Here is an 8606-nt window from a genome sequence, read left to right on the forward strand (position 1 = left end):
ATGCTTATTTAAAGATATATCGTAATCTCTCGGTCTGTTAGAGGTTTTAAAATTTGTTTAATGTTTTCTTGTATCATAATTACATATTACGGTTAATTTTAAAGAAGAAAGAAACAATCCTGGCCTCTTACTCCTTTTTCCCTTTAATCAGCGCCATAGATCTGAGAGATGTAAATAAATTTACAAAGGGTGTATGACATAAAGCCGACAATCAAAATCTCGAAATTTAAAATTCCGAGAATCAAATTACCGACAAATCTAAATACAGAAAAAATCAATATGCATTTCCCTTGGGACACACTTAAAATACCAAAGTTCATAAAGTCAAAGGCATGTAAAAAATATTTCATGGTGTCCGTATATTTACTTTGTGAACAGCAAATAGGGAACTCGCCCCCTTTTCTATCGAAGCACAGAAAGAGAATTCTACTGATTAAGGGTTATGATCCTTAGCGCGAACGTACAACACCACCTTTCATAAAATACACATAGTCTTTTTTTGTCTTGAATTCTTTTTCCTCTTCTTCTTCTTTACTGTCGTAGACACCTCTTACGCTGTTATAGCCAAGTTAACAACAACCCGCCAGTCGCTTCTTCTTTTCGCAAGGAGGCGCCGATTGGAGACTCCATGGAAGCTAGGTCCTTCTCCACCTGGCCTTTCCAAAGGAAAGACGGGTACTGTGTAGAGTACTTTCAGAGCTGGAGTGTTTTCGTCCATTCGGACGACATGAGGTAGCCAGCTTAGCTGCTGTCTTTTAATTCGCTGAACTATGCCAATGTCGTCGTATATCTCATACAGCTCATAGTTCAATCGAATATGGTATTCGCCGTGGCCAATGCGCAAAGGAACATAAATCTTTCGCGGAACCTTTCTCTAAAAAGCTCAGTTGGCAACTTATCGCCGCTATTTGTTCTTTAGACGGGTAATTGCTATTCGAACTTCTTCATGGTCAGGCGATGGAACGTTTGCTCCATCGTCATCGATTGGAGAATTGAGTTCGCCATCTTCTGGTTAAAAACTTCTGGTTATGCTTTCGCTACCATTCAGCAGAAGTATTCTCTCCATAATTTCAGAATGCTCTGGGCATCAGTCACTAGATCACCTCTGGGGGTTATACAAGAGTATGCTTCTGTTTTGAAACCATCTGTTAGGCGGAGCATCATTTCGTATAATTTTCGAGTATTATCACTGTCGCCTAGCATATTAAGATCTTCATACTCACATTTCGGCCTATCTCTTTTTGATCTGCAAATGCAAAATTTCAACTGTCGGTATCTATCCCATCCCGCACGTGTTGTGGTCGAGTGTTACGTTGCGAGGAGGTACGTAAGGAGCTTGAAATGCCGTCCCCCAGTTCCTTTATACCGAGTTGCTGATGAGTGCTTTCAGAGAGTAGGAGTACAAGTCGAGTAGAAAATCGTTCGGCTGTCTGTAGTGATTGCAGCTTCTCGATGTCAAACTTTCCTTGTGTTTGTTGACGTGCGTTTTTTACTGCACAGAGGCGGTCTATCTTGTTGGTGGCTTTTCGATCTGGAGACAACCAGGTAGCTTGATGAACTTTCTTATGCTGGAACCTAATACTACAGATAACCATATTTCGGACCTCGGCGAAATCGATCAGCCTCAATGCATTTGGGGATGTTTCATCGTGGAGGCTGAATTTACCGATCGTTGTGCCTTATTTATACCTTATTTACCCACCCTGGCATTAAAGCCGCCAATCCCGATTTGGACGGCGGGGCAGCTTTCATAGGTGCGCTCCAAACGCTCACAGAAGGCATTTTTGGTCACATCGCTTCCATCGGGGTGTGTGCGCAAATCAACGATATGTTGAACAACTTCGCTTTGATGCGGATTGTGCCTAGTCGTTCCTCCACCGGAGTGAATGCCAGAACTCGGCGCCGGAGTCTCTCTCCCACCACAAATTCCACACCGAATTTGCGCTCCTTTATATTGCCACTACAGTAAATGCTACAGGAATCTTTTCGCCTCAATCCCTGTCCCGCCAACCGCATTTCTTGGACGGCGGTAATGTCAACCTTTACTCAAGTGAGGACATCAACCAAATGGACAGCAGCATCTATCCAACTAAGGGACCATTCGAGGTGCATGCCCTTAAATCGAAATCCTTAATACGTTTGCAGTGGTCGTCATCAAAAAGGGGATCTCTCATCCGAGGCTGTTTTCTTCTTTTCTTTAGTAGTGTTTTTTACGTGGCGGGTCTCAAACCCAGAGCACAACCCTTAGGAGGGATAATTCGCCTTCTCACTTCAACTCGCCTTCAAACGAATATTTTTTCGGATACCCAGAGGATACTTAATCTAAGACCGGAAGTCATGAGCTACTTGAGCCATATATAAAAGATTTGTTTCTGGCCACTCCCAAATAAATGCATCGAAAGTATCACTTTTACCGAAAGTTATAAAAAATTGTTTTAAAGTTTGGATATTAACTGCAAATTAAGTTACATTTGTTTATTTGCATATGCTTATGAAATATACTTATTCAAGTTTTGAATGAATATCATTAAACAAAACTTTGCTAAATAAATTTGGAGATTAACGGTTTTTATTAAAGGATATAAAAATTATTGTATTCAGTAGTTTAAGTTTATAAAAACAATCGGTAAAGGTTCAGGAGAGCGGCTTTTCCGAAAACGTGCACCAATTTTCACGGGAAATGTCTTAAAATTCGTGTTTTTAATTCCGATTTACGAATATATACGGCGCGTTATCTATTTTTATGTTTTTTTGTAGTAAAAACAAAAAAAAAATTATGATTTTGCACGATATTTACGCTATAAATGGCATCACTGTTCGAAATTCAATTGGATACTAGTGATACAAGCAGCGATCGGTTTCGAAATATCGATACTCTCGATATTAGAGACTAAACAAGAATTGATAAAAATGAGAGAAACATAATAGAAAAATGATAATAGTTGGAAAAATAGAACTAAATTAAAATATCGATATTCTCAATATTCGGGTCTGAACGAGAATTGGTTAAAAGGAGAAATACGTAATAGGAAAATTTATAATTCATTATTATTGCAGAAAGAAGAAGAAGTTGGACACAGAAGAATTATGAACGCCGGGGTGTTGGACCGACCAGGGTTATTTTTTTTCGAGCGCCCCGGCGTTCATAATTCTTCTGTGTCCAACTTCTTCTTCTTTCTGCAATAATAATGAATTATAAATTTTCCTATTACGCATTTCTCCTTTTAACCAATTCTCTTTCAGACTCAAATATCGAGAGTATCGATAATTCGAAAACGATCAGTGCATAAATCAATAGATTCGAATTTACAACAGCGATGCCATAATTTCGAACATAACCTTGCCATTTTCGTTGAAGTGAAGTAATTGGGAAGTTTTACATATTTTTATAAAAATAACAATAAAAACCATTCTCTAATTAATTAATTAAAGAACATCAATAATTACGTGTATATAATTGATAGAACATATATTTTTAACATCTAAAGGCGTGTAAAGTGCAAACGTGAATTTTCGATTTCGGGAAATACGATGTTTTTCTATTAAAACAAAGAAAATATTGTTTTTAAAAGAACGCGCCTAACATATTCGTAAAGTAGAACTAAAAACGAGTATTTTAAGACATTTCCCGTGAAAATTGGTGCACGTTTTCGGAAAAGCCGCTCTCCTGAACCTTTACCAAACAATCTTATACAAAGTAAATCAAAACTTAATCTATACACATTTTAGTTAGTTCTTACTAACGCCAATATTCTTTTCCTATGCTTTGTAAAATTAGAATTTTATTCAAACTTTTAGGTATAATTTTATTTCTTTGTTTGCGCGCTGCCTGATCATCTTTCAAAAAAAACGGTCGGTTAAGTTTATTTTCCAATTTTTTTTTTCAACTAAGTTGATATGGTCAGCCCAAATACTAAAAAGCTATCAGTTTTATCAGAACTATCTGAAGAGCCATCCCTTGCAGTCGGCAATAGCATTAACCCTCATAATTTCTGTGGTTTTTCTAATAGCTATTGCAAACCAACTATCAAATCTATTGCCATTGACGCTCTGAACACATAGAGCGCGACAGACAGACAGAAAATACACCAGTTCTTATGGACACAGTTATTGAGACAGCTGCACAACTACATAACTGTGTCCGTAGGAACGTGTGTGTTGTAGTATTGGACAGATGTCGATTGCTGTCTGTCGCGCTCTATGTGTTCAGAGCGTAAGGGTTGCAAAATTTTTGTGTGGGCATTTGTTATCATGAAATAATCATTTGCAAAAAGACGTCGACCAGGCAATATTTTATGAGTAGAAGGAAACGAAAGAAAATCTACTATTTCGAACAAACGAGTCTTTGGAAAACAATAGGGGTATTCGCTTGCTCTTGCAAAACCCTTGCACGGTGCAAGAATTGTATATATGTATTTCCTCTTGGTACATCGGCACAACAACAAACACACGCAGAAAACTATTTGCAATGGCTGTAAAATATGTTAGACCAAAACCCATGTTAATTTTCGTGCCGTCGTATATCACTAGATTCTGCAATGGGTGCTCTCTTGCCCTTGTATATTTCGGTATAGGATTTTTGCATTTTGTGTCATCGTGCAATCTTGCAAGAGCAAGAGAATGCCGCTACTGATAGTTGTCAGTGAAAACTCATCGAAAACACATATTGTCGGTCCGAACGACTTAAGGCCTAACTATAATATGCATACGCTGCCGTATGTTACTGTCAAAAAATTAACGAAAAGCCTGTCAAAGGCATAAGGAACAGAGAGTAGACTTTTGAATGATTATAATGTACTTACATGCAGGAGAGAAAATGGTCAATAAACAATTTGTGTTTTAATTTTATACATATTTCGTTTGGGTTTTCCAATACAGGAATGAATAGAAAATTAAAATATTTAAAAACAATTAAAATGCTTACTTATGTTTTAGACGGAGTATGCATTTTTACAAAAATTAGTGAAATGAAAAACAAAGAGTTCGGTTCATGTTTACTCAGGGAAATAAACAGAAAGAGGAAGTAGGATGGTTTTTTTGTACGATTCCTAGAAATGAAGAGGATTGACCACATCAATTTTTTTTTTATACACGCGATTGAAATAAAAGGAATCTTATTTGTCGTAAAAAAATATTTTTTCTATATTTTCTATTAAATTTTGTACAAAACATTCGTCGTCCTCCATCTTCAAATTCAAAATGATGTATCTGTTGACAAAAAACGAAAACAGCTGATTCCGTACGGAAAATGCGACCAGTTTCGCACTTTGCTTAAGCAAATGATATTTGAAAAAATTTAACGAAACTTGATGTTAAGTACATTATAGTTGCAACATACAATTTGTGTGTATTCGGACAGTTGCTTACGCTGGCTTATAGTGCCCATACACGAGCACACAAGTGCGTTCGATCGGTATGAATTCGTTTGCCCATACACGACACACAAATCCATCTTGCGTTCGTTCTTCACAGAGTTAACATGTGCGACAGGCAAGCGGAACATTTCTTCGTATTTATTTCTAATGGAGCATTTTTATCTATTTCTTTGTATTTCGTTAATAAGTTATTCCAACTTTTATTTTTCTCAATTTTATTTTTATATTTATCACTTTTCGTTTGCCAATTCATATTTTATAAGATCAATAAATTCTGAACAATAAATTTTTTTTTTTTTGCTTAAATCTCTTTAAAAAATATATAAGAATATGTCCCAAAAGTTATAGAAGGGAATTCGAAATGTTATCGAAGCTAGAAGGGAAATAGTAACCGAGCGTTTAGCAGATACTTATGTATATGCACACAAGCACAAGCGAAAACTCTGAAGCATGATTTCTCGGTTTTCCATTTTTACGATTATTTTTAATTGGCGGGCAGGATAGAGAAAAACCACACGTCTTATGGAATTCGGGCAAAGTTTAGTATCTTTGGCATAAAATTATCTTCTATTTATATAAAGTAAATTTTTTTGGTCAAAACCACTTTTTGTCAATTTTTAAAAAATTTTTAAAATTTTACACTTCTTTTTGGAATTTTCTTAGTTTAACTAGAAGATAAATTATTAAAAAATATGAATCTCTTTGAATATTTTGTTTTGATAGAAATTGCGACCTGCATCCTGCCCGCCGTCCGAAAAATGCACATGTGCGATGCATCGGGCAATTGCTTCGCAAAGGCAGAATATCAAAGATTTAGTATCCAAATAATTTGTGAAAGATGTTCAAATATATAACTACAAAGCCTAGAAATTTTGCATGAATCACTTATTTCTTTCCCTCCCAAAAAAAACCTCAAAAAATCGATTTTTTGAAGCCTCTAAAGCAGGCCTTAACACTTGCCATTGTTCGTCCGCGATCTTCACTGTTCGGCGACACGAGAGAAAAGGAATTTTGTTCGCGCACAATGCCATACACGACACACATGTGCGCGCACCGATCGTAAAAAATCAAACATTTTCGCGAACATGGATCGGTGCGCGCACAAGCCCATACATGAGTAAACCGCATGCGACACATACCGATCGAACACACTTGTGTGTCGTGTATGGGCTCTATGAAGCTAGCTTATGCACATTGTTTAGGATTATTTACGTTAGTTTTAAGTTGATTTTCTGATAATGTTAAGTCTGATCTGGCAATACTGTTTTATCTAAGCTTTCTCTTTTTCATCTCTCTTTCATCATACATTTCTGTTTGATATCATCTTTGTTTATTTATATTTCGAAGCAAGAATGATAGAATACAAGATTACGACGACCGCCATTACGAAACGTCATAGTTCCGTGTTGAGAAGAACAAGAGTGAAAAACTGTCAAATGGCTTGCAAATTGTAAACAGAAAAGTAAACACTTTTGTAAATTCGCAAGATATTATTAATTCTTTCGATTTTAATGAAAAGTTTTAGTGAAGCGATTGAATATTGTTGAGTGGAAAGATTTGAATCATTTCTAAAGAAATATATCGGCCTATTGATAATAAAATTGTCTATTAAGTTGTGATTCAAATGGAGAAAACGTTTCTTGTGTTGTATATAAATATATACATATATTATAAGTTCAGATGTATGAAATTATGATAAAAGAATTGTGAAATTATTAATTAGTATTAAATATATCATTTCTTTTGCAAAATAACACCCATTTTTTGGCAACTTTTAAATCGGCCGGAAAACTGAAAAAAACTCGTTTTCGATCCTTTAATTGCATAATAATTATTACAACAAGCCACTGCACATTTCATTTTAAGAAATTTATATATTTATGCTTAGAAATTTAAATAAATACAACAAACAGTACACTTACACTGGTTTTCTTCATTTGAACAATTTCCACACATGCTACTCTATTTATTGTGGATGTGCCTAAAACTAATTATATACATATTTTCTCGCAACAATATTCTAAACATTCTACTGAAATATTTCCTGCAAAGACGAATGAATTAATATTATTTTGGGAATTTCAAAAAGTGTTTACTTTTCTGTTTACAATTTGTATGCAAGAATGATAGAAATAAGATTGCGCAATGCGCATGTTTGCTTTCAGTCAGCTGTTCTTGGTGACGTCACGGTTGACTTATTATTCGCGCGCGCCTTTGAATGTGAAAGAAATTTGCAGTTTGAAATGGGTAATTATAGGATTTTGATTACAATAATTTTACTTTTAAAACCAAACACTCTTACAGGTTTAAGTTCGCGGAGTCTAACAAAGTTGCTACCTAGCGCTTTTCTCACGTTAACCAGATTAACTCCTGCAGAGGCTAATGAACGGCAGAAAAGGATGGAGTCTCGTTTAAACCACTGTTTCTTATCCTAATTGTAATAATAATCTTAACTAACAATTTATCCCCTTTATTTATAAGCATGTATGTATGTTTATTATATTTTTGCAGGCAATATTTTTCAACGTGTGTCAGTTGATCTAAATTCCACTGACCCAATTGAAAAAAATGATGACTTGAAGATTCTCAACAACGACGGGCTTGAAAATTTGGCTGGGTACATCTGCCACAAACTTAGTAAAGACAACCCCGAAATTTGTGCCAATTCAGAAAATTGATCGTCTTATACCTGGGTGGATCACCTTTCTGAAGGAGGACTCTCAAAACCAACAGATATGTTGATGGAGCATATGAGGCTGCGTGAGACAATAGGCTTTTTACCTCCAACAAAAAAGCCGAAAAATGTTACCAAAATGGATCAGCCCACCTACAGCGAGACAGCGAAATTAATGCAAGCCAATACAACGGTTAGACCCAACGCAAGCGAAGCTTGGGTGGACGTTGTTAAGAAGCGAAGACCACTCGAACAGAAAATAAGATCGAGGCCAGACGCCATCATACTTACGAAAAAGGATGGTGCATCATACGCGGATATTCTCCGGAAAATAAAAGGCGACAGTGGCTTAGAGGAATTGGGCTCAAGCGTAACGTATATAAGAAAAACGTTGAAAGGAGATCTGTTATTACAACTGAAAAACCAAGCGGATAAAAAAGCCGAATCGTTCCAAAGTGCCTTAGAAGGAGTGGTCGGGGAAATGGCTGTGATACAGCCAAAAACCCACAACGTCATGATTATGTGCAAGGATTTGGACGAAATAACTTCTCCAGAAG

The 8606-nt window shown here is 36.1% G+C and overlaps 1 long non-coding RNA gene across 1 annotated transcript; it reads left to right on the plus strand.

The window, feature by feature from the left end:
* Positions 1–7163: 7163 nt before the first annotated feature.
* On the plus strand, positions 7164–8302 carry LOC126760553 (uncharacterized). Its single transcript, XR_007667217.1, has 3 exons — positions 7164–7622; positions 7680–7812; positions 7887–8302. It is a non-coding gene; the product is annotated as an uncharacterized LOC126760553 (long non-coding RNA).
* Positions 8303–8606: the final 304 nt, after the last annotated feature.

Source organism: Bactrocera neohumeralis, chromosome 5 (genome assembly GCF_024586455.1).
Source record: "Bactrocera neohumeralis isolate Rockhampton chromosome 5, APGP_CSIRO_Bneo_wtdbg2-racon-allhic-juicebox.fasta_v2, whole genome shotgun sequence".
Classification (NCBI taxonomy): Eukaryota; Metazoa; Arthropoda; class Insecta; order Diptera; family Tephritidae; genus Bactrocera; species Bactrocera neohumeralis.